Here is a 19,686-nt window from a genome sequence, read left to right as displayed (position 1 = left end):
TGGCTCTCTTCAGACACTCATCCTTGGGATCAGCCACAGTGCTAACAGAACGTCCAAACTAGCCCCTGCAGAGAGATCACTCGTAGGACTTCCTGCTGACAACCAAGTTGACAGCCAGCATCAACCACCATGTGATGTGAGCATGTGAGCGACGTTCCTGCAGACAATTCCAGCCCCCGGTCATTGAGTAACCTCTAACCTTCAAGTCTTTCCAGCCGAGGCTCAGATACCACAGAGTAGAGCTCAGCCATTCTCTCCTGTCCTGACCTGCAGAATGCACGATAGTTGTTATACATCTCTGCACTCTGGGATGTTTTGTTACATAGCAATAGCAACTGGAACAATTGCAGTGAAGCCTTGTTCTGTATGTGTGGCTCCATGCCCTACAGACAGCATTTGCTGGATTTAAGTGACCAGAAAATTGGGCCCAGCCACTCCACCTCCCAGTGAGAGCCCCACAGGCGGGTAGATGTGAGCTTTAAGGGAGCAGGGACTTACTTGGCTGTCATATTCCCTGCTGGCTTCTCGTGGCCTAAAACACCCTTGGGGAGGGGGGCAGTCAGATATTTGTGGAGAGAAAGAAGGAAAAGGAGTGTCTGATGAACTTGGGTTAGGTATTCAATAGAACTTTCCGCTGGACAAATGAGTTAACAGCATTCATAGCGACCTGGATGAGATTGGAGACTATTATTCTAAGTGAAATAACTCAGAAATAGAAAACCAAGCATCATATGTTCTCAATGATACGTGGGGGCTAAGCTATGAGGACACAAATGCATAAGAATGATACAATGGATTTTGGGGACTTGGGAAGGGTTGGGGGGCAAGGGATAAAAGACTATAAATAGGGTACAGTGTATACTGCTTCAGTGATGGGTGCACCAAAATCTCACAAATCACCACTAAAGAACTTACGTAACCAAGTACCACCTGTACCCTAATAACCTATGGAAAAATGTTTTAAAAATTAATTTTTTTTCAAAAGAACTTTCCCCTGGACAGAAAGGGCAGTCAGACCCCAAGCCACATAAGCATAGCCAGGGGATATAGCTTCCTCCAGGTTGGGAAGGATCTGGAAGAGTGTGAAATGGACAAGGCAGGAAGTGGATTTGATGAATTCTTGGTCTACCACACACCCTCCCCACCCCGTACCTGCCTTCTCAGTCCGCTCCAAAATGAAAAGTGCCACAAGGGAATCACACAAGACTGGTGGTCAACTCACGTGTCGCCAGGCCTGGCCCAGCCACCAGCTTTCTGGGTGGCCCTGGGTATGTCCCACCCCTCTTGGGGCCCTGTCTCCCCGATCTCAAAGCGGGATGGTAAAAGCCCAGGTCCTCCAGCTGTGCCACCCCTGGAGTCTCCAAGAAACCCCAGACAGCTAGGCCATCCCACCTCCCAGTTTGCAGCCCGAGTAGGGCAGGAGCCATCTGAGAGTCCCTCGCACCAAACTGAGGCCGGGCTGGTAGGGGTGGAACACCAGCGCCTCAGCCAGCACCTCCCTCCGCAGGCCCCTCCACAGCTGGTAGGATGGGCAGCAAATTGTAAATCTGTTTTCCTTTCTCAAATGATGGGAATTGATTACCTTAGCAAGGAGCTCCAGCTGCTCCATGGAAAGGAACTAAGGTGATTCCTGCGGTAGCTGTCATTGATTCAAAGCCCGGAGTAGGACTAGGAGGACTGTGGCCATGGGGGTGGAGTGAGGTGGCGTTGAGTGGGGGCTGTGATCAGGCCTTTCTGGGCCCTGGGAATGTTCTCCTTCTCAGTGACCAATGCCCTTTCTCTCTGCCTCTGTCTCTGTCTCTGTCACACACATACAGGCACACTCAGAGGTAGTCAAAATTTAAACTCTGGGCCTCGCTGGGGCCCATGAATCAAGGTAGACACACATCCACGAAACCGATTGTCCTCCTCTTGGGAAAGGCAACTGGGGCAGCTGCTTAAAAGAAACAACAGGCCCTAGGGAGCCTCGAAAGGAAAGAACTCACCCACTTTCAAGCCCAGGCTTGTGGAAACCCAAAGCCATATCTGCAGTCAAATCCCAGGTTTTTAACAGAAAACAAACAAACAAACAAAAAAAATCACCCACATATATATGCATTTAAAAACCCATTAATAGCAGGAACCTGCTAGGGAGGGTTATGGGTGATTTTTATTTTCTCCTTTGTGCTTGTCTGTTTCTAACTTTTCCGCAATGATCAGGTACATCCTTACTTTTAGAATCAGAAATAAATGTTATTTAAAAATAGAATATGTGTGTATGTGTGGGGAAGGGATTTTGCTAACAGCCTTCAACTCTTTGAGGAATTACTATAATAGGCAGGGGAGGAGGGCTCTGTCCTCCGAGGAGAGAAACCAAGGAGAGTTGGCGTAGGTTGTAGCAGGAGACAACCCAGTGAGAAAGCAGAAGGACCTTGGACAGGGGGAGTCGGCAAATGCCCTACGGGTGAGTGAGTGTGGAGGGACCGTTCAATGTGCAGGAAGTAGATAATGGCCCACTGGACCCAGAAGAGACCTCAGAGTATACCTTGTCTAACGCCTTCATTTTACACATGGGGAAACTGAGACTTACCCAAGGTCAAGTCAAGGAGAAGGGGCTGACCCAAGGTCACCTTATCAGTGGCAGGACCAGGACTCCTGGGTGAAGTTTTCATTCTACTCCATCCCCAGATTCTGGGGGCAGTTTTTGGCAGTCCCAGGGAACAACCAGACCTGGGGGGAGACGGCTTGTGGGCTCAAAGTGCCAAAATAGGAGAGCTATTTTTGTTTTTGTTTTGTTTTTTGAGAGAGAGTCTTGCTCTGTCGCCCAAGCTGGAGTGCAGTGGTGCAATCTCGGCTCACTGCAGCCTCCGCCTCCCAGGTTCAAGCGATTCTCCTTTTTCAGCCTCTCGAGTAGCTGGGACTACAGGCATGTGCCACCACGCCTGGCTAATTTTTGTATTTTTTAGTAGAGATGTGGTTTCACCATGTTGGCCAGGCTGGTCTCGAACTCCTGATCTCAAGTGATCTGCCCGCCTCGGCCTCCCAAAGTGTTGAGATTACAGGCGTGAGCCACCACGCCCAGCTGGGAGAGCAATTTTTGAAGTTGAAGAGAAAAGCCAATCTTCAAGTCACAGGCCAGATGGACCTCCACATTTGGACAGAATGGGGCTTTTGTGGGAGGTGGTGTTGCCTCAAAACCACTCCCAGCCCCCTGCCAGGCCTCACTCTTCTCCAGAGCAAGTGGAGCTCCCAGGGATGTGAACCCATGCCAGAATCTCCCTGCGTTCCTGTTTATAACTTCCCTGCTCTGGCAAAGGTTGACAGAACCCTTCCTTCTCCATTCCCCCATCCCAGCCAGACTATTAAAATGTAATCAAAAAATCACATTAGACATGCAGATTTGACTTAAAATACGTATATGTATATACAATTTAACGGCAATTAGGAGCTAATCAGCTTTTTCTTCCTGGCTCAGGGTGTTTTGCCTTCCCTGGTTTAGCTCTGGTCCTTGAACATCTTGAGGTCTTTGATTCTCTTACCCTTGGGTGGAGAGATTTGGGCAGAGGCTCAAAATGAGTTATTTTGAGTTGAACAGCTCCAGAGAAGGGAGGAAAGAAAAGAGAAGGCCTTGGTGCCTCTCAGGCATCATTGTCCTAAGTCCTGATACTCCATCTTCTGAGAATCCCTCATTCTCTGGATGCCCCGGCTATGTGCCAGTCATCAGAATCCCAAACCTTTCCCCGAGACCTGGATACTCCACCTAGGCCAGGAGGCTGGAGAGGCACTGGAGATGTGGTGGTGAAACTGGGGCAAAATCACACACATGGAGTGAAGTCAAAAGCCCAGCTAGTTCAATAAAGAAACTCTGACACCCATTAAGACCATCATAATAATTAACTCTGCATCTACCATGTGCCCAGTACTCCTTATCCATCCTCTGTCATCCTCACATCAGCCCTGCAAGGACGCTAGGGAAGGCATTATAAGCATCCACTTTTTACGGAAGCAAAATCAAAATCAGAGAGGTTAAGTGACTCCCTGGTGGTCACACAGCTACTAAGGGGCAGAACTGGAGTTTGAACCTCAGGTCTATTGATCCTAAAGCCCAGGCTCTTTGGGCCATACCAGGTAGCCTATGAGCTCTTTGAAAGCTGAGATGTCAGTACTTGTGGAAGAAACCCATTGCCTTTTAGCATTAGCAAGCTTGCACCATCCCCATAAGACTGGAAATCACTTGGGGTCTAGTAATTCTGCTTTCAGTAGGCGGCAACTCAGGGCATGATGTAAAGGAAGTCTCCCACCAACCTCAGAAGCTTGGCCTTCCCTTCAATGGGTCATGGGTGTGATGGTTAATTCTATGTATCAACCTGACTGGGCTATGGGGTGCCCAGATATTTGGCCAAACATGATTGTGTGTGTGTGTGTGTGTGTGTGTGTGTGACAGAGAGAGAGAGAGAGAAAGATTGTGTCGAGTGGGGGCTCTGTGGCCAGCCTGTCCAAGCCCCCCATTTCTCAGAGAAGGTCCGGCTGCACAGATGGAGTGGATGAAGGATGACTGGCCTCCCGAGGCTGACAGCTGGTGAGGAAACTATGGGCACTGACTTGTAAACCCAACGGCTCAGTATTTATCAGGCAAACAAGCTTTGCCTGGGTCAATATATTACCGAGGAAACATCCGAGCCAACATCAGAGGGATCCAACGTTCATGGGCACAACAGCCACTATTACTTTCCCTGTTCTGTGTCCTCTCTCTAGTGAGCTCAGTGGGACAGAACTGGACCCCCTAACACCAAGAGGGAAATCTGTAAAATGGGGGTGGCGATACTGCTCCCCTGCTGAACCAGGGCAGCTAGTATGATTATTAACTTCTTAGCCAGCCAGAGCCCAGGTCTGGCCCCTGCTGCCGGCAGGTCCACAAGTCAACTGGAGCAGACTCCTTTATTCTCTGCCCCAAAGATCCTTGGACTTTAATGTGAGAGTCACTAGGCATACTTGTTGAAGTGCAAATTCTAGGGTGACACAAGGTCAGATTCTGAGGAGGTGGGGCTCAGGAATCTGGGTTTTGTTTTGTTTGTTTTGAGATGGGGTCTCACTCTGTTGCCCAGGCTGGAGTGCACTGACACTATCACGGTTCACTGCAGCCTCGACCTCCCAGACCCAAGTGGTCCTCCCACCTCAGCCTCCCACGTAGCTGAGACTACAGGTACATGCCACCACACCTAGCTGTTTTTGTTTTCTGTTGTTAATTTTTTGTAAAGATGGGGTTTTGCTAGGTTGCCCAGGCTGATCTCAAACTCAAGCGATCTTTCTGCCCCACTCTCCCAAAGTGTTGGAATTACAGTAGGTATCAGTCACTGTGCCCAACCTGGAGTCTGTATTTAAACCACCTCCCCAGGTGATTCTGATACAGGGGGTCCAGAAGGATTCTTGGAAAACCCTTGCTACCCTGGTCATCCTCCCCTGTTCCCAGTGGCTCCCTCCAGCAACGGATTCAGCCTTTGGCCTCCCCGCACCCTCCACTGTGACTCACATGTGTCCCTGGAGGTTCAGGAAATGGACTCAGGCTGTTGTGTCTCTAGCCGAGGCTCACCCCTCAGGCTGTCTTTTCCTCTAGTCATGGGGAGGGAAGAAATGATGGCATTTGGGCTGGCCAGACAGGGGGATACAAACAGCACACCCCGATCTGCCAAACGGCTCTTCTTGGTAACGCCAGACAGTAAAAGGAAATACAAGTCCAAGGGCTTACTGTCTGCCAGGCCCCTTACAAGGGGACTGGGTGGGGAGTTTACCATCCACTGAGCACTACTGTGTGTCTGGCACATGGGAGCTGTTTTATTTATTTATATCACGTCTGATCCAACCCCTGCCCTACAAGCCTGCTTGTAGAGCTGGGCTGGATTGGAGCCTCTGGAGGCAATGTCAGAGGAGGCTAAAATGCCATCCTTTTAGCCACCGTGCCCTGATGCCAAAAGGAATTCCACCAACTAACCCTCTCGGGCCACCTCCTGCTCCTGCCTGCACAACTCAGGCCTCACCTCCAAGACCCATCAGCGCTGGATCCTGGAGCCCATAAAGCAGCCTTGGCATCACTGAGGAAAAGACAATGAAAGCTTAATAAAACCAGCAATACGGCTAGGCACAGTGGCTCATGCCTGTAATCCCAGCACTTTGTGGGGCCAAGGCGGGCAGATCACCTGAGGTCAGGAGTTCGAGATCAGCCTGGCCAACATGGTAAAACCTCGTGTCTACTAAAAATACAAAAAATTAGCCAGGCGTGGTGGCAGGCGCCTGTAATCCCAGCTACTTGGAAGGCTGAGGCAGGAGAATTGCTTGAACCTGGGAGGTAGAGGTTGTAGTGAGCCAAGATTGCGCCATTGCACTCCAGCTTGGGCAACAAGAGCGAAACTCTGTCTCAAAAAAGAAGCGAAAACAGGCCGGGCGCGGTGGCTCATGTCTGTAATCTCAGCACTTTGGGAGACGGAGGCGGGTGGATCACGAGGTCAAGAGATCGAGACCATCCTGGCTAACACGGTGAAACCCTGTCTCTACTAAAAATACAAAAAAAAAAAAAAAGAAGAAGAAGAAGAAGAAGAAAAGAAAAAATAGCTGGGCGTGGTGGCGGGGGCCTGTAGTCCCAACTACTGAGGAGGCTGAGGCAGGAGAATGGCGTGAACCCGGGAGGTGGAGCTTGCAGTAAGCCAAGATTGCACCACTGCACTCCAGCCCGGGCAACAGAGTGAGACTCCGTCTCAAAAAAAGAAAAAAAAATGAAAACAAAAACAAACAAACAAAAACCCCAGCAACACTTACAGAACCTATGAAATATGACCAGGTTCCCAGATGCCCCTGCCTGACGGGTCAGCAGGTTCTTGGAAACCCTCACTGCAGGCCTTGGCTAACCCGTCCAGACTGCCCCCACCCCCCACATCTCTCCCACCCTCAGTCCCCAGTCCTGGGTGTGTGAGGCTGGAGACCACAGTTGCCAACTACAGAGGAACTTCTGGGCCCAGCAGCCAGTCCAGCACCCCAGCCCCTAAACTGCTGGGTTAATAAAAAAGAAAAAGATCCCAACGATATATGACCAATAACTATGGCCATAAAAGCCAAATTGGATTTCTTCCTGGCTGATGAGCTCAGGGCCCTTTTCATTCTGAGACGTGATTAACAAATATGTAAAACAATTCCCCCAGCATCTCATCTTGGGATCTTGCTGCAAGTTCAAGCTTGGAGGCAAGGGAGGTGGAAGAAGCAAGGGATCTGTGCCTGGAACAGCAGAAGTGGCCCCAAGGACTTGGGGTTGGAACCTGCCTGGCCACTGGCCTGCGGTGTGACCTAGAGCAAGCCACTTAACATCTCTGGATAGGTTGTTTAGAGAGCAGGAGGAGACGTTCTCTAAATCCTCTGCCTCTGATTCTTAGTCACCACCCAGTTGGGGGAGGCAGAGCAAGGGGAGCTGGATGCTGGGAGAGGCTTCCCTTCACCTCTCTGCAGAGTAACTGGAGGGGGCAGCATGCAGGGGTCCTGCTGTCTTTGGAGGGGAGCAGGCACAGGAGCCTGGCCAAGTGGCAAGAACAGCTGAATAGCCAATAGCCATGTACTGGGTGCCATCAGCTTTGCTGGGACACAGCAAGGTGGTCACCTGCCAGTTCCTAGCCCTGGGGAAGGCTTGGGAGACTGTAATCCCTCCAGCAGCCCCAGCACACCCAGACCACAATTTGTGGGTCCCGAGATGTTGCAAAACTCTTCTTTGTCCCACAGCACCCAAAGCGAAGCTGGAGGATACATCAGAAGCTAAATGTGCTCAAACCTGCTGAGGGGCCGCCATAAGGCGCTCGGGATGGAGCTCTGGGAGAGGGCTGTACTCACAGCCTCACTGCCTGGGAAGGAAGAGAGAATCTTAGAGCAAATATCTTTCCCTCTGAGAACTTGGGGCTCCCCCATCCCCTGCTTCCTGGGCCTGTGAAGGGCTGAGGAGACCAGCAGCAGATGAAAGGGGCACAGCGAGGAGATGGTGGAGACTACCCTTGTGTTCCTGAGCCAGAGCCCTTTCTCTACCTATCCTCAATCCTCTCATTGCAGGGGTGGTGGTGGGACTGAATCGTGCTGCATCCATGCAGCAACTTCCAGTTTGCAGATAAATTTTACATAGGTTTTCTCCTCCTAGGAATTATTTCCAATTTGCAGACAAGAAAACTGAGGCTACGGAAGTGAAGGGACTTATTTGAACCTGATTTCTGATGAGCTCAGTACCCTTCTCACTGTCGTAGATTTTATTTGAGTCTTACATGTTTGAAAATCTCAGGGTCCTAGAATCAGTCCTCCCAACTCCCACTTGGGTGTGTACACACACACACACACACACACACACACACACACACACACACACACAGCATCTGCCCTCAGCCATTCTGGTCACAGGTTAGGTACAGCGCTGGCTGGACTGTGGGTTCCCAGGGAAGGGAGGAGGGTGGAGACATGAGGGACTGACCTTCAAGTTCCCCATCACGGGTGCCCAGGTGGAATCTCCCCTTCGGTGCCCACACAGGTCAGTGGCTCCAGGGAAGGCTTCCTGGTTCCCTTCCTGAGTGACAGCTCAGGCATGGATAGTGGGGAGCAGGTGTCCATCCAGGAGATGGGCTCAGTACCCCTCAGCCGCTGGGGCTAGCACAGAGGCCTTTGCTCTGGGGTGGAGGGAGTCTGACACTGGCCTCAGCCTCAGCACCCCTTCCACAATGATGCAGCTGCCTACGGAGACAGGAGTCGGGGGTTGGTACTCAGCCGCTGAGGCAGAGGGCTGGGGATGGAGAGTGGCCCCTCAAGCACTGCCCCCCTCCAACTCTGCTGCCTTTCTCATAAAATGCTTGGGAGGCTCAGGGCCCCAGGAACTAAGAACTGCTGCTCCCAGCCCCAAAGGCCAGGAGAGACCCACCAAAGCTACCTGGGCTAAAAAATCCCAGACTGTTTCCCTCACGCCCCCACCCTGCTCAATGGTGGAGTGTTATCCAAAGTCTAATGGGAACGCCCCTACCCATGCACCAGTTCTTCCATAATGGGGCCCTGTCTCCTATTTGAAATTGGGCAAGCCTTTCCTTCTCCTGGGCCTCAGTTTGCCCTTCTGTCAAATGGAAGGGCTGGACTTGAGCTTTCAGGTACCTCCCAGTTCTACCATTTGGAGTCCCTAGAGGGCCAGGACACAGGAGTGTGACACAGGACAGAAGATGGGCTAATTTAGGGCTGGGTAACCAGTTGAGAAGGTCAAAACCATTGTAGGTTCCCTGGGGTCCTGAAGCAGCAGCTTTCAGCCTCCTGGGTTCCAGTCCATGCCACAGCCAGAAGCCAGAGGCACCCCATGACCAGAGGGTCCTGCAGAATGGGAGGAGAGTGGGGCAGGTAGTGAGAGGGCAAAGCTCAGGGAGTCAGTCTCTCTACCCAACCTGAGCCAAGGGTGTTCTGGGCCCCCATTACTCCAGGACGGGTGAAGCAGCTGGAGGAGGTGAAGCCTGGGAATGCTTTGAGAGTAGGTCTGCAGAGGGAGAAATAAGCTACTTAAGCTACTTAGTCTTTTAGGTTGGTGACAGCAGGAATGATGCAAATTGATTCCTATTCAAGTGCTGTCCCAGGCAAGGTGGTGGCAGGGAAGGCAGAAGCGTCCTTTTCCAGAAGCAGTCACCTCCAAGTGCACTCGCTGAGCACCAGAGTAACTTCTGAGCAGGGGTAGCAGTGGCAGCCGCCCCATTCCCCCAGACCTGGGCTCAGCTGCCTGTTCTCCATGTCCCTTCAGGAAGGGAGGATGTCCAGGACTCTCTCCAATCCAGAGCCAAAGCTCCCCCTGGCCCTCCCCAGGCTCCATGGACCCAGGGCACTCTGCTGCCGAGTAGGGCAGCTCCTCAGCTTTTCCTGGGGTGGGGGACATTCTTTCAAGATTGGGGGGATGAGGACAAGAGAAGGACCTTTCCCTTTGTCCATACTTGGGGTCAGGCCCTGCCAAATCAAAGCACTGACTGTCAATGTCCCTCAGCCCCATCTCCCAATTCATACATTTACCAATTCATTCACTCATTCGCTCTAACTTCATTCACTTGTTGGTGCTTGCGATATAAAATAAGGACTTTCTGTTAAATCATCATAATCTGGCCAGGTGTGGTGGCTCACACCTGCGATCCTAGCATTTTGGGAGGCCAAGGCAGGCAGATGGCGTGAGTCCAGGAGTTCAAGACCAGCCTGGGCAACACAGGGAGACCTTGTCTCTACTAAAAGTAAAAAACGTATCCGGGGCATGGTCATGCACACCTGTAGTCCCCAATTACTCAGGAGGCTGACGGGGGAGGATTGCTTGAGCCCAGGCATTTGAGGCTGCAGTGAGCTGTGATTGTAGCACTGCACTCCAGCCTGGATAACAGAGAGCCTAGCTTAAAAAATAATCATCATCATAATCTTAACTTAGTGGCGTCTTCAACTCCTTTCCTCCCGAAGGCTCCATGAACCTTTTCACCCCAGATCTATTCGCATGTTCATTAATGCCCAAGAATGGCAATTGGCTGACATATCCCTGTTCACTGCAGATTTCTGGCTCTGTTACTCTGGGATCATCTGCTGGAAGTCTCTGGAGCACCAGGTCGGAAAGTCAGAAACCCTCGGAGGGAACCCACAGCAGCTACTAGCCTGTAATGCACACTCTCAGCCAGCCTTTTCCCAGCTTCCCTGGCTAAAGAAGGGAAGGAGGGGTTTTCTCTTCCGGCTGCTGACACTTTTCCAAAGCCTGATTCCTCTCTAATGTCTCCCAGGCCTGGATTGCAAGGAGGAACAAAAACCAACATCCTGCCCCTGTGAAGTCACAAGATGATACCTTAAAACCAACAAATACTTTTCAACCTGGGAGTCCCCACACATGATCACATCCAGAGGGGTGCAAGTCTCAGCTACGTCTATATGGAAGGAAAAGGGGAAACATCTGGATGAAAGCCAGCAATGTCCTGCCACTCTGCCAGATGCTGCCCACATCTGGACATTCAAAAAGTGATCTGTCCGGTGGCTTGGCAGTCAAGAAGCAAATGGTCAGCCCACATCACCCTATCCATCAGAACACAGCCTGAGTCCCTATGTACAATTCCCCAGATTACTGAAGGACTCACAAGGTACTTTGGCTTCAATCATACTCATCCTCAAAGGCCCAAATCAAGAGAAGGTAAAGGCCAGAGTGTGGGGCTCAGTCCTTTTGCACACGGCAGCTGGGTCCCGTCTCCACTGCTTATTAGTAAACTGCTTAGTCTCTCTGCACTTCACATTTTTCATCCTTAACATGGAGATAACAGTGCTATCCCCCTTGCTGAGCAGGTATGAGGATGAAATGAGATCATATCTGTAAAGTTCTAAGCCCAGAGCCCAGCAGGTAGTAAACATTCAAAATATGTTGACTGTTATTATCATGATCATTATTATCGGGGTGATTACCCTGCAGAGCTCCCCAACGAAGAACAGAGAGATCTCACAGGACAGTGCAAAGGTCAACACAGTTGCAGGGTGTGGGGGACACACACTTTTCCCAAACCTCCCAGGAACACCAATTTGCCACAACCTTCCCCACCCTGACCCCTGTTGAAGCTGCCTTCCCTGGAGACAAGAAGATCACCACATCCTCCTTCACAACAGGAGTGGCTTCCAGCTAGCATTCATATCTCCTCTATTAACAAGGTTTGGCAAAGGATGCATCATCCAGGTGCCAGTGTATGTGTTGGACGCCCCGAGCAGATGGCTGGGCAGAGTGAGCCTTCTCCACTGCACCCTCCTCCTACCAAGACATCAAGTTCATGGACGGTCTAGTTGTACTGGGGGCAACACTTACAGGAAACCTTCCTCCTGACTCTGGAGTGACCACTTGACTGAATCATGCCCTCTCAGCCCCAGGGGACACCTGGGTCCCTCTTCTACTGTGGTGGGGGGGGCCTGGCTGAGACAGCATTAATCATCTATCACCTCTGCTCCTTTGACCAGAGGTCCTGGGGGGGCGGGGTGGGAATGGGGACTCTGATGATCTCTACAGTGACAGAGACAGGGACAGAGACCGAGACCTTTCCATTAGGTTGGTGCAAAAGGAATTAGGGGTTTTGCCATTACTTTCAGTGGCAAAAATGACAATTACTTTTGCACCAACCTAACACTTCTACAAGCCCACACCTGGCACACAGTAGGACTACTCAGGTAGATGCTTGTGAGATGGGAGATAATGGAGAAGGCCTTTCCTGGCAGAGGAGGTTTAAGTCCCTGGACACTATCTCCCAGGACGTCACCCTGTGGTTCCAAGAAGAGACCCTGTAAATGGTGCCTGCGAGAATCTAAATCCAAGCCAATCCTTCCCATTGTCCTTACCACCCCCTTGTTCCCAGGTTAAGCTCACTGTATACACAAACACCATAACCTGCCACCCGACAGCCTTTTCCAAAACTGGCAGATTCCCCATCTGGTTCCCTCAGAGGGAGGAACGGATGGAAGGAAGTAAATTGCCAGGATCAAGAGCATGCCAGGAGTTCTGCAGGCAATGAGATCCTCTCCAGCATCTTCTCTCCCCTGAGTTCAGGGAGAAATATACCCAGACCTTACACTTCACTAATGCCCTCAGGGGATGGCCCCAGGATGCTGCACCGGGTTTTTCCTTCCAGGTTTTGGCAGAGACACAGTCTCTGCTGGTACACATGCCAGCAAGCATGACCAGCCTGGAGGTGTAATATAAATAGCCTGCCGCTGCCCATCAGCTCCTCCACCCCCTTGGCATTAGTTCCAAACCTTTGCCTTCCTCACTCCCAGAGCGAACCAGCCAGCAGGGGCTCTGCTGGGCTCCACCTGCCTCCTCACCAGCAGTGTGACCTTGAGCGGGTGACTTGACCTCTCTAGCCTCAGGCCCTTCCATTGTGAAATGGAATCAGAGCACCTCCCTCCCGAGTGGTTATGGGGATCACATCAGTTAAGGTCCAGGAAGCATTTAGCACACAGCCTGGCATGTGGCTGATGTCAGAGGGGGGTGCAGGGGAGAGGACTGGAGAGATGACAGCAAGCCGCATTTCACCTCTGTACTTGGAAGGGAGTTGTTGGGTTTACTGGCTGCATCAGTTCGGTCCCCTTCCCTGGCGTGGTTTGGATGATTCCCATGCACCCAAGGAAGCCAGCCCAGTTGCCTGGGAAGATACCTGGCCTGGGATTCTGAGACTCAGGCTCTGCTACCAACATGCTGTGTGATGCTGGGCAACTCACTTGCCCTCTCTGAAGTAACTTCCCCATCTGCAGAGGCTTCTCATATCCTTGACCTCTTACAGAGTTGTCTTTCACACTCCAAGCTTCACAGCTTGAGTCCCATTCCAGACTCTCACAGGGACTCAGCTCCAGCCCAGCCATGGCTCAGAAGCCTTGGGTACCCAGACCAGGCCACTGACTGATAAACGCAGGTGAGGGTACTGCCCTTCACCTCTGGCCTGTCTGGCAAAGGAATTTACATTCTTTTGAAACCCATCACATAAACAGGTTTCTCGATAAGAAAACATTTATTGAATGACAGTAACCAAAACAATTCAGGGTACTGGGCAAAATGGGGGTTTTTGCTTCATTCAGATCAAAATCTGATCCCAGCTTGGCCTCTTCTTGCTGTGTGACCTTGGGCAAATCTCTTCACTTCTCTGAACTTTGCTTTTCCCATACATTAAATGAGGACAACAATTCATGTGCCATGAAATGGTGGCAAGGCTTAAGTGAGACAGTCCACGTAAATGCTTAGCACCTGGCACATAGTAGGTATTCAACACATGGCAGCTATGATTGGTTGGTATTTTTATCACCAGCCTCCCATCGTAAGGCGGAGGACCTGAGGCCATCAGCCATGTCTGGTGCCTGTTTCCAAAGAGCTTTGACAACACACAGACACATATTCCTCGCAATCCTCCCGCCCGTGTACCTTCCAGCTGGTGCAGAGTGGAGAGCGGCTGTCTGGTCTCCTAGTCGCCAGGCAGAGAGTAAGCTCACTGGGGGAGGCTCTGCCGCCATCCCTGGACTGGTCCCGCAGCATCCATGCCTCCAGCCTTTGTTGGGCAGCTGCAGCGTGAGCCACACTGTCTGCCCGTGAAATGCGACTTTTGGAAAACATGCATATTTGTGAGTTGGTGCATGTTTCTATTTTGGGCCGACACTGCTCTCTTTATTTATTTTCCCTGGGCTTCGATGCTTTGGAATCTAGCTTGGAAGGGTGTTTTGACAGACTTTGACACCTCTCCCAGCTCCTTTGGCAAGACACCATGCTTGGGTAGGGGGAGGGCAGGCAGAGAAGAAGAGGATTTCAAACGACAAGCCCTCTTCCTTGGCTAGGACTGACGGACAATCCCACACCCCTGCCTCACTGTCCCAGCCCTCTGTTTCTCCATATTTGGGTGTGGGGAGGAGTATAAGAGGGGTTCAGGTGGGGAAACAATTTCAAAGAGGGGGAAGGGAACCAAAAAGGCTAATCACTGAGCTCCCGATTTGAACAATGCTAACGTCATTATCAACACCTATAGTACTGTTATTGTCAACCATCACTGCTACCAACCCCACCATTTTGGGGTGCCTACTTTTATTGCTGGCAGTGAGCTGACTGATGGCCCTTAGGGACACCACCTCCTTGCTCAGCATCTCACTTGGCTCATCTGTGAAGGCTATTTTTGCCATCCCCAGCTCATGGGGCTATGAAAAGAGACTGCTCGGCAACATGGTGGTCATGGCTGTCTTTCCTCTTGGCATCAGAGCCTGGCCAGCAACCAACTGCCCATGGGCAGTCTACTTGATTGGGTCCAAGGACATGAGGCTGATTGCAAAGCCCCTACTCACTGGGCAGGACCTCTAAAGCTGTTCTCAGCTGTTCCCTTCTCTGTGGCCATTTACAACCAGCCCAGTGTCTGCCACTTGGGAGGAAGGACTTTAACTCAGACAATTCCATCCGCCTTTGATGACTAGGGGAATAGGGGGTGAGGAGGATGGGGAGATGAGGGAAGTAGGTCTATACTAGCAGAGAAAGGGGCTTAAACCATCCAAGGACCTGGGGATCAGGAGATCCAGGTTTAAATCTTCTATTCATTCATTTGTTCATCTACTCATTCATTCACCATACATTACCAGCAGAACCGGTGGCTTATGCAGAGGATATAGAGACAGTAGAAGTAATGCCTGTCCCAGTGAAGATTGCATTTCAGCAGTATGACCTCAGGAGAATTACTTGACATCTGTGGTCCTATTAAGGAAATCATCTAAACTTCCCTCACTCAGGGAACAGGATGACTTCACTAGTGGTGGGTGCTCTAAGGAAGGGGAAAGGTAGGATAATCTTGTTAGAATCACAATTTTCAATCCCACCCACACTCAAGAGACTCACTAGAGAATCAATGTTCCAGATTATTAGGGCGAAAAAGCGACCCTACAGGTCACCTCAGCCAGTCCTTTAGCAGATGGGAAGCCTGAAGCTCAGAGAAGGGAAGTAGTTTGCCCAAGGGCAAACTGGGAGTCTGTGGTTAAGCTTGGACTAGGATCCAGGTCCCTCACTTCCAGTCCAGTGCTCCATCCACCACACCATGCTGGGACTGTTCTTCTTTCAACCCAGTTTCTGGAGTTGAAGGACAACAACAGGAGAGGTGTCAAAGGGCAAGCCAGGTCATGGCTACCAGATCTCATGGCTAGCCAAATCTCCAGGGGGGTTCCAGGATGCTTCACCCAAAGTTCTTAGCCCCTTGGAGAGATCACTGCGGCTCTGTGGCATCTGGCCCTGGAAAACTTCCTGGGGAGGGGAACAGAAGCTGCTGAGGCCATGGTGGAGGGCCATCAGATTTCCAAAGAGAGAGAAACGGGGACATGGAACCTGCAGTGAAGAAGGCAAGTCTGAGAATGGAGTCAGCTCCCCCTAAGGGTCAGCTGGGCCCACATCCTAGCAAAGACTGGGTCAGACCCAGCCTAAGGAAAGTTGGGGAGAGAAGCGAAGGCAGTGGGGAAGGATGACTGGAAAGACCAAAAAAAGAGGGTGAGTGTGTGTGTGCGTGTGTGTGTGTGTGTGTGTGAGAGAGAGAATAAACCTGGGGGAGGGAACAGAGCAGGGAAACAGAGGGTACAAACAAAGAATGCAGACCCTGATTGTACATCTGTGTGTCCGGACTAAGGTTAGAGGAAGAGGAGTGAGTATTGGGGTAGAAAAGCCAAGCAAAATGGACCCTGGGCTGAAAATGGAGATTCTGTAAGGCACCTGTCCGGGCTGGGCTTCTGCCCAGAGCTTCCACGGAGCCACAGCCTCCTCCCTCCCTCCAGAAGATCCCCTTGTCCCCTGGGAGGTGTAGTAGGAAGTGGGGAGGGGGTGTTTGCTCTAAATCCCCATGCTTCGCCCGTAGGAGCAGGACAGTGTGTGTGTGTGTGTGTGTGTGTGTGTGTGTGTGTGTTCATGCGCGCGTGCGCTGGGGGTGGGAGCGTGTCTGTGCTTGGGAGCCTGACTGGCTTTGTGAGTCACTGGGCATCGGTGGGAACACCAGGTGGTGGGCTCTGGAATCTGGGGCTTAGTCAGTGAGTCCGGAGACAGCAGCCTCGAGTGCGGAGCGGGGGCGAAGATGCTGCCCAGGTCCACGAACGTGTGTGCTTGTGAGATCTGTCTGCCCACGTGCGTGTGAACCGTGGGTCTGTGTGGATTGTGTGCGCCTGAAGATTGTGGGTGGGTGTGTACTTGCGCAAGTGGACTACGAATATGTGTGTGGACTGTTTTCCAGTGGTCTGTAGATATGTGTGTGCGCGTGGATGGGTGTGAGTGTGCGTGTGGACTGTGGGTGTGGGCGGGCTTCTGAGTTTCCAGGGCGGCCGCGAGGCGCTGTCCGCGGTGCTGACCCGGGGCGCGGGCCGACAGAGACCTGCGCCCAGTCTCGCAGTGGGTGGGGGGCAGCGGGAAGCTGGGGCCGGCCGTGGAGCAGAGAGGGGCCGAGAAGAGGAAGCCCCCAAGGAGGTGCCTTCCCAGCCCTGCTGCCGGCCTCCCCAGGGAGTTGGGAAAAGTTCTTCCGGCGGTGGGGTTGGCTCCCGGGACTCGGCGCCCTTTGCGCTGGGAATCTTCCCTGACCCTCAGCGCCGCCACTGCCCGGCTGCCCACTCCACCTCCACTCTCGTTCGCGTTCTCGGCAGAGTCCGGGGACCCTCACGCGTGCTGATTCCATCGCCGGCCCGGCCCGCCCCAAGCCCCCACGCGCCCTCCCCGGCCGGACCTGCAGCCAGCTTAACTGGGAAAATGTCCCGCCGAGAGCACGAGTACGCTAGGTAGGGGGTGAGTGGAGGGGGTCATTAGCCTTACTCTGTCCCTTCCCTCCGCTCTAGCATGGCCGAGAGCCCGATCCAGGGGCGGCTTCAGACTGACGCTCAACTTTTATGGACCCAGATATCCCCCAGCGGGGACGAGCAGGGGCCACAGGTCGGAAGCCTTGCCGTTCCTGGACATCCAACATCCAACTCGCCTTGGCCGACAGAGACTGCTGCAGTCCTGCGGGCAGATGGTGCGGAGCTGGGGCCGGGTCGCGGAGGGCAAGCTTGGGTTCTGTCCACCCCTGACCGGCTTTCCCGGGGGGCTCCGAGGCCCGCATCCCGGGCTGGCTGGAGAGCGGGAGAACTTCGCGCGCGGCGCCACGCAGGTCGGGATGCGGACGGCGCGGAGGACTTCCCCCTCCTCCTAGCAATGCATTCCCCAGCCCCGAGACCGAGCCCGGATGGCGCCCCGCGGCCGTGCACTCACCTCGGCCGGCCGAATGGGGCTGGGCTGAGCCGCCGGCGCCGGGGGGAGTGCGCGGAGGGTCGGGAGGCGGCGGCCACCCGGCTGCGCAGACTCGTCTCCTCTTGGGAGTCGCAAGGGGAAGCTCCTCGGAGCCGCAAGAAGCTGGGGTTCCACGCTCCGCTCCAGGGCAAGCAGACCGCGAGAAGCCGTGCACGAACCCCAGGCACCAGCTCGCAACCCGAGCACTCTGCGCCGCCGTCGCCTTTTATTCGCCGCCCGCCTTTGTTTGGGTCCGGGCTTCTACCATAGGTCGCAGGGGTGTCCGAGCCAGGCTCCGGAGCCGCGCCGCCGCCCAGCCCCGGCGCCTCCTCGGGCCCCGCGCTTTCGCACCTTGCGTCCGTGATCGGCGAGAACCTGCGCCACGTCGCGAGCTGCGGGTCTCCGGGGCCAGCTGTCTGGCGCTGTCTTCGCCGCCGCTCCCCCTGCCGATCCGCGCGGTGGTTCAGCCCGGCCCTGGCGCCCGCGGACGGGGGACGAACGCGGCGCAGCGACCCCTGGGGTCGGTCCCAGCCCCTGCAGACGGCCCGGGCCAGGCCCCCTCCAGCCCCGCCCCCGGGTTTCCTGATTCCCAAGTCTCTCCCGGGCCCGCGCTCCCGCTCCTCTCCAGCCAGCCCGCCCAGCCTTGGCAGGTCACCAGCCTCCTGGACACTCGCAGGCATCCCCGGGGGCCCTCCGGAGGGAGCTGCCAAGCCCAGGCTCCTGGCACTGTCCCTTCCTCGTTTGTTCTTCAGTTACCCCTCTGGCACCAGAACCCGGAACCTTGCCAGCCCCTGGGACTGGGCATCCCTCCAGTTCTAGCACATGGCCTGCCTGACACCCCTAGCCAAAGGGCCACAAGGAGAAAGAGCCTGGGGTGGGGGTGGGGGGGGGCAAGCCAGTGCCCTGGCCCATTTCTCTTCATCAGGGCTCAGAGAGCATTGGCATTGGTGTTGCCCAGGGAGAATGATGGGGGACCCCTCAAAAGGGGGACAGCTGCCAGCCCCCAGCTGCAGGGTGGAGGCATGTCAGTGATGGAAACCAGAAAGGAGGGAGGCCATTGCCATGCTGTGTGAGGGTGAGCCATGAGCTTTTCATTTGTCCTGAGTGTGTGCTGACCAAGGACCTGGAAAGATAGGGCGATGGTGAGACACAATCTTTGCCTTCAGGAGATTTCCGGCTTATGGGAGAGAGAAGAATATGGCAGAGTTATGAATGAAACATGACAAGCCCCACCAGCCAACACACTGATGCTGAACTCACAGCAGCCCCTCTCCACCCCACCCCTTATTTTAAAAGAGGAAAACTGAGTGGGATTCACCTCTAAAAATCAGGGTGCTGAATGGAGCTCCTGTGCTGTTCACCTGCTGCTCTTGCTCTGTCTCTCCGCTGTACAGTACCTGCAAGCAGTACCCACCGACTGGCTGTCAACTGGACACATTGGTATTTATGACCCTGGGTACCCTAAGAGCTCATCTATGCAGAAGCAAATGGCCCGAGCCAGTGGAGTCCCTGCCCCGGCACTCACTCCCCATGTGCTCAAGGTCTCAAGAGAGCCATTGCCAGGCTGGGCAAGTCTGTCAGAAGACTCCCAATGGCTCCATCTGGCCTTAAAGACATTAGGGTTGGGGGCAGTTCCTGGGGTGAAAGGTGCCACTCTGAGCTGTGAGGGGAGAAAGAGACAAGAGATTTCTCCCAAGAAGTAGAGGGTATGCAAATTGCTGTCCCAGGACCAGAGGCCAAATCTGACATGAGTACAGAGGACCACACTTGGCACCGGCCTGCAAACTTCTAGTGCCATTTGCCGTATCCTAGAGGGAGGGCAGAGAATGAGGAGCCATGGGAGAGGGTGGGAGGAAGGAGAACAAGGAAAAGATTTGTTTTTAAGGGAGCAATAGAGAGACATAAAGTGTGTTCCCAAGCCCAGCTGAGAG

General features: G+C 53.3%; 1 protein-coding gene across 1 annotated transcript in view; it reads right to left on the bottom strand.

Moving 5' to 3' along the window:
* DISP3 (dispatched RND transporter family member 3) overlaps nucleotides 1–17,953 on the bottom strand; it is a 55,858-nt gene extending 37,905 nt beyond the window's left edge. The window contains exon 1 of the mRNA XM_017887911.1: nucleotides 17,738–17,953. The gene's annotated coding sequence lies outside the window, so the exon portion shown is untranslated. The remainder of the gene's footprint in view (nucleotides 1–17,737) is intronic.
* Between the last annotated feature and the right edge of the window lie 1,733 nt (nucleotides 17,954–19,686).

The sequence above is a fragment of the Rhinopithecus bieti genome, unplaced genomic scaffold (assembly GCF_001698545.2).
Source record: "Rhinopithecus bieti isolate Rb0 unplaced genomic scaffold, ASM169854v2 scaffold_16234, whole genome shotgun sequence".
Classification (NCBI taxonomy): Eukaryota; Metazoa; Chordata; class Mammalia; order Primates; family Cercopithecidae; genus Rhinopithecus; species Rhinopithecus bieti.
The sequence above is the reverse complement of the archived record's forward strand: the minus strand, read 5'-3'. Positions and strand labels throughout refer to the sequence as shown.